The 6,820-nt window shown below is 43.6% G+C and overlaps 1 pseudogene; it reads right to left on the bottom strand.

Annotated features, from left to right (window-relative positions):
- Window positions 1–3,916: 3,916 nt before the first annotated feature.
- LOC111187483 (5'-deoxynucleotidase HDDC2 pseudogene) lies at window positions 3,917–6,062 on the bottom strand (annotated as a pseudogene).
- Between the last annotated feature and the right edge of the window lie 758 nt (window positions 6,063–6,820).

The raw sequence follows: 6,820 nt of genomic DNA, 5'->3' as shown, positions 1-6,820 counted from the left end.
CGTCTATCTTCTTCACACCCCACGTCTAACCAATAATCGAGTCGTGTAGACGCTGCCTTCTAATAACTCCAGTACATCATTTTCTCTCCACCTCCACTGCCACCACCCAAGTCCGAGCCATCCTAATCTCTCACTGGGAGGATTCAATAGGCTTCTCCCCTCATTTGCTTTCTCCCCTTTAAAAACACAAACCTGACTTTACCTGCTTAAAATATCCTTAGTATGTTTACTTAGTATGTTTACAAGGTTGTCAGTGACCTGGCCCTGTCTACCCCTTCACCCTCAACTCATGCCACTTTGCCCCTCACTCTTTTGGCTTCTGCCAGACTGGCTCTTTTCCAGTTTCTCTAATACACAACAGTCCTTCTAGATTCGGGACCTCCACGCATGCTGTTCTCATTGCCCGAGACATGAATCTCTTTCCATACATCTACCTGCACCTTCATCTGGCTAAACCCTCCCCTCCCTATCCATTAGGTTGCTTTCTCAGAGAGGCTTTCCGTGACTTTTCAGAATAGATTCGGTTCTCCCCTCCCACTGCATACATTGACATCTCCATACGACCCTTTTCTTAATAACCACCTCCAAATGTGATCATCTGTGCAAGATACGGTTTCCCTGCTAGCAGAGATGCTCCGTGAGATTCAGAACAGTGTTTCTTTTCATCATACCTCATTCCTCAGCTCCAAACACGTTCCTGGACCAAAGATCTCCATCTTCTATGAATGAATGAAAGAACTGATAACTTTAATAAGTATTCCAGTCGACTATACTCACTATAGACAAGCTTGCATTCCACTTTAAATTCCTTTGACTGTAACCTGATTTTTGGCTAGCCATATTTGACATTCCCTGCAGCAAATCTATGCTTTCCATTCTGCATCACGGAGAGACCGGGACTAGTAAGAAAAAGGTCTAAAATTCCATGGATGGAGGAAGGCGGATGGATCCAAAAGAAGGGGCAGCCTGAGCAAATGTGGAGAGATGGGAGAGCATTGGACATTTGGAAAGAAGGGAAAGGAAACTAACACTAAACTGAACACTCTTACAAACACAACCTCGTTTAATCTTTCTAAAATCCTGTGAAGGAAGAATTACTAGCCCAGTTTTACAAATGAGGCAACCAAAGTTCTAAAAGTTAAGGAAATTGCCCAGGGCCACACGGTAGGAGAGACAGACGTGAAATGTTACTCCTTATGCTTTTACTCAGCCTATTTCCTCAGCCTGGACTATCCATTCTCCACTATCTAAATCTAATTCTTCAAGACACGGCTAAAATGCAGCCTTCGGGAAGCTTCCTTAATTCTTGGTGTTAGCTTCAGTCACTCCCTTCCCTTCCGTCTGTTTCTGTCTCTACTACAGCACTTCTTTTATTCTGCTTGTGCTATTGTCTTCTACACGGGTCTTGCCCACAAGTTCCAAGCCTGTTAAGGGTCAGTGGCTTTCTTTGCCACCTCTTTCCCATGGCTTCCAGTACAATGCCTTACACATGATGGAACCATGAAGAAGGTTGTCAAGAGGGCTCCAGGAAGGCTTCACGGAAGTAGGCTCTATAGGATCACCTTTTCCCCTCTGCCTCCAAGCCCTGCTCCTGAGTCCAGGCTCTCTTAGGCTTCTCCTCCAGGGGAGCCACAGTGCTTTGAGCAACCCTGCAGGGAATATAATGGCCTACTTGGGGACAGCACTGGATGGAAGACCTCCTGGATGGAAGAGTCCAGAAAAGGGGAAATTAAGATCATATTTTTTCCTTGGATATTCCTTTTTTTACCAAAATACTCCAACACTTGTCCAGCCTTTCAGGCTCAGAAACCTAAACTACCTTTTCTTGAGGGTAATCGAGGGCTCAGATGGTCCTCCATGTATATCAAGCTTTCTAGAAAACAAGCCTGAGTCATCATCACTTAACAGATGGAGTAAAATTGTCATTTCCATCTAATTTATCAGCAACTGTTATATATTTCTGTACTAGAAAAGGAACTTTTTTCTATATGCACTCAGAGTGACAAATCAAATTTGCCATTGAAGTAATGAAAAAGCTGGTATGTCTTTGTGACTCAACTGTACGTGTGACTGAGAAAGATTCTACAAAGGATAGTGAGAGGACTTCCCTGGTGGCGCAGTGTTTGAGAATCTGCCTGCTAATGCAGGGGACACGGGTTCAAGCCCTGGTCTGGGAGGATCCCACATGTCGCGGAGCAACTAGGCCCGTGAGCCACAACTACTGAGCCTGCGCGTCTGGAGCCTGTGCTCCGCAACAAGAGAGGCCGCGACAGTGAGAGGCCCACGCACCTCGATGAAGAGTGGCCCCCGCTTGCCCCAACTAGAGAAAGCACAGAAACGAAGACGCAGCACAGCAAAAATAAATAAATTAGTTAATAAACTCCTACCCTCAATATCAAAAAAAAAATAAAAAAGAATCTGCCTACCAATGCAGAGGACACGGGTTCAATCCCTGGTCCGGGAAGATCCCACCTGCCTTAGAGCAACTAAGCCTGTGTGCCACAGCTACTGAGCCTGAGCTCTAGAGCCCGTGAGCCACAACTACTGAAGCCCACATGCTCTAGGGCCTGTGTGCCGCAACTACAGAGCCTGAGCGCTGCCACTACTGAAGCCCACGCACCTAGAGCCTGTGCTCCGCAACAAGAGAAGCCACTGCAATGAGAAGCCTGCACACCACAATGAAGAGTAGCCCCTACTCGCTGCAACTAGAGAAAACCCGCACGCAGCAACAAACACCCAATGCAGCCAAAAATAAATAAATAAATAAATTTATTTTTTAAAAAAAGTTTAAAAGAGATAGTGAGGAATGAGTTCAGTGTGGGCTCTATGTAAGCAAACATAACATTTCAAGAGCACAGAGCTGCCATGAGGCAGAACATGGTCATGTTCAGGGTAGTCGTGAAATATGGAATGGACAGCCAGGGCTAGAAGCCTAGTAGTCATTCAGTACAACTTCCTCCCTTTATAGATAAGGAAGGTCCAGAGAATGTGTGGGAATTGCCAAAGGTCACACAACTGGTTAGGGTCAGGGTCAGAGTCAGATCCAACTCTATTGCCTCTCCCATCACACTGTCGGCCACACCTGCCACTCCACACCTCTGCCTGGGCCACAATTGCTCTAATCAGGGGCCCATCCTCTCCAGCAGCCAGGAGTTTATAACAAAGGGAGGGAGGAGAGAATCATGCACTGGGCATGGGACCTTTGCAATTGACCACTTGCATGCATAAGTCAGTCTCACATCATATTAAATGCCCATATTTTGTTTATTAAAAATGCTTTGAAAAATTGTAAAGTACCATATAAAGGTTAGAGCTTGAATGTAATTATTATGTGCTTTGATTCCGGGCTGTTACTTCAACTTTATTATTGGCTATTTTGTTTTCACAATTAATTGATCTTTGTATCTGGAATTGAAACTTGGCCAAAATGACCTTAGTGGAAAATTCATCTCCCAGAGGGTAAAGAATGTGACAAGAAGAATGCTAATCTAGACACACTTCTGTCCAAGAAGAAATCGATTATGTGAAAGAGGAATTTTGAGAAAAAAAATGCATGTCACTTTGGAGTTTGTGATAAAGGAAGGACAGTCATCCATAGTAGTAGTCAGAATAAGTTAGGCTGTACCAGAGTAACAAATAAACCCTGAAATCTCAGTAACTTAAACACTAATGCAGGTTGTTCTAGTCTCATACATTTACAGCCACACCTCACGCATTTGTAACCACACCCTCAGGAACACACCACCTCTGAAGTTGCTGCATCAGGGGAAGTTGGCAATGACAGAGGCACATACTGACCCTCGATTGCATCAGCCTAGAGGTGTAACATGTCACGTCTGACTTCCTGCTCACAGTGCATTGGCCAGACAAACCATGTGTCCCTAATCTAACTGCAAGGGAGATCAGGGCATGAAGATAGACATTTATCAAGTAATCCCACAAATGAGTAGATGGATATTCGATTAGCATGGTCTACCAAATATATGTTCCTTAGATTTCAGGAAAGCAAATATTGAAATGCTTGGAGCATCTCATCTGTATCAAAACAAATGTATACATGCCTTGAGAAAAAAAAAACTGAAAGGAAATACACCAAAATAATAATAATGAATACTTTTTTGAATAATTATTCAATTGTTTGGGGATTTTATTTTCTTCTTCTCTCTTTTTTTTTTTTGTATTTTTTGTATTTCCCTAGCAATATTTAATCAACATGTTTTAGAATCCAAAAAAGTAATACAAGTGTTTTTTTTTAATTGAGAAACAAGTTCAGGCCAGAGATAACTATGATTCCCATAAGGAAAAGAAAAGAAAATCTTTTAAGAATGCACTTCTAATTAGACAGTCACAATTAGCCAGCAAGAAGAAAATGAGAGAGAAGCATAGACATGACTGTGCCACACAGGAAGCTTTCTGATGAACTATGATTTTTTTTTAAGGTTTTAAAAATTTATTTATTCAGTTCATAAAAAGCTCCCCACCCTCCAAGTCTTCATCCATGGCATTTTCAGGACCACACCCTGTTCTGTAGCTTCTTTTACTGTCCAAATTGTATCACGTTTCTTGCTGGAGTCCAGGCAATTGAAAATAAACAGACTCACATCTGGGGAATCAACAGACCAACAGTGGCAAAACACAATACCATGAAACAGAAAAATAAAATGTTTGTTACAGGAGGGCATCTCACGAGTGTGGCTCACTGGCGGCGGCAGCTATGTGAGCGTTTCTTTCTGCCTCGAGTTCAGAAACAAGCTGGGCTATCTCAGGGTGACTGAAGTTTCCTGCTGTGGAATCGTAGAAGTCCTGCAGTCTCCCAGGTTTGTTCTCAAGGTCTTTATATTCAGATGCCTGAAGAATCATTTCACATTGGTCCAGCTGCTTCACAGATTTAGCTTCTGCACTCGATTGGGTCTCATATTCTTTCCAAAGTTCATAGAGCTCTTTTCTGAGATCCTCTGGGAGTAGCTGGGTTAGCTGCTTCATAGCTTCCTCTTCTCGCCTATGTTTTTCTTCTTTGGGGATGTTATCTGCTGGTGCTATGTCCCCAACGATGCATTCTGCCAAATCATGAACCAGGGCTAGGCGTACACATCGGTCTTTGTTAAGATGTTCATCTTTGGTCACCAGGGCCATAAATGCCATCCTATACATGTGACCTGATACGCTCTCTGGCTTCTGGACATTTCTGTATGCCCAGCCAGTACATGGGACTCTCTTGAGCTGCCCCACCAGCCGCAGGAACTGCAGCAGGTTCTGGGCCCCGTGGCCCGAGATGGGCGCAGCCATGCGGCTACCCAACCCAACAGTGAACTATGATTTTTAAAGTGTGTCTGTGAAAGAGAGAAAAAAGGACACAGAGCCAATGGAGAAGGCAAAGAGGGGGCACAGCTCTATTTACCACCACCTCAAGAGAAGAAAGAAAGAGAATTTAGAAACAATAAAAGCACATACATCAGGGAACAAACAAGCTTAGGGGAAGAAAGGGGATCACAGCTAAATGGGGATTTGCTGGCTGACCATGAAACTGTCCCTTCCTCACCCTGTCAACTTGAATTTCTCCATCTGCTCCAAGCCACAGCCATCCCTATGCTCTCCGAGTTCCCAGAGCACTTGCCCAAAGTTTACCCAAAATTAAATGGGTAAAGACCCTAGTGGGGTCGACACAAGGCGCTGCCCAGCTGGCTCTTGCCTCCCTTCCCACCCTCATCTCACCACCTTCTTAACTCCCCTCAACTCTGGGCTCCAGCCTCAATGCCCTGCTTTCATGTCATCATTTGACCCCCATGACTTTTTCTCTGCCTGGAACATTCCCTCTTCCCTTCCCATTGAACTACCCACTCCCGATCTCAGACTAGCTCCTCTGTTCAATGCCCTCACAACACTTTTATCTCAGTTTGTACATATCTACTCATATAGGGGATTATTGATGAACACTTTTGCTGTCAGCTTCCAGGAGAGCAGAAACCATAGCTGGTTTCGCTCACTGAATGGGGTTTCATCTTTTTAACTCCTTTTTTACTTACTAATGAGGAGCCATAGAGAGATTATATCTTCACCTTCCCTTTCTTTACTACAGAGCCAGTGTCACTAGGTAGTGGGATATTTTGAACTAGAAATCAAGAAACAGCGAGTTTTCATTTTTCGTTCCCACTCTCCATGTGACCTCGGGACACTGACGCTCCCCCTCTCTGAGCCTACTTCCTCTTTTAGGAAGTGTTTAATCTAGATAGTGTCTGAGGTGCATCCTTCTCCAACATATCATTCTAGGTCCTTCGAAAGACTAACAAGACAAAGCAGAAGAAATTAGAGATTAACAAGAGCGAAAGAAAGAAAGAGGTCACCCACTAAGAAAAAGAGAATCCCTCGTGGCTGATTGAGCCTCGACGCTGGAATCTGAATTCCATTTCGGCAACTTGGTAACCTTGCGATCTTAGACAGATTGCTCCATCTCCCTGGACCTAGGTTTCCTCTTCTATAAATGTGATAAGAATACCGACCTCACAGATTTGATTATCTCCCTTCAATCAAGCACTCTGTCACCCTGTCACATCCAACTACATGCAATGATTTTAAAGTTGGTTCCCAAGACGTTTACAGATGATTCCTGTCTTCGTGATACAATGACAAGAGCATCACCAAAGTCCCCATTCAGACTCCACCACGATCATGTACTCGATTATGCTGATCGCCTTCACCCCTTTCCTGTATTTCCAAAGAAAAAAGTGAGATTTCATAGAAGAGAGGAAAGCTATTTCAAACCATTTCTTTTTTTTATTTTTATTTATTTTTTTTTTTTACAAAGAACCTTAGAATCACTGAA

This window comes from Delphinapterus leucas, chromosome 13 (genome assembly GCF_059928025.1).
Source record: "Delphinapterus leucas isolate spDelLeu-1000000601 "Yukka" chromosome 13, BTC_Dleu_Yukka2, whole genome shotgun sequence".
Lineage (NCBI taxonomy): Eukaryota > Metazoa > Chordata > Mammalia > Artiodactyla > Monodontidae > Delphinapterus > Delphinapterus leucas.
Note: the sequence above shows the minus strand (reverse complement) of the source record. Positions and strands in the feature narration are given on the sequence as shown.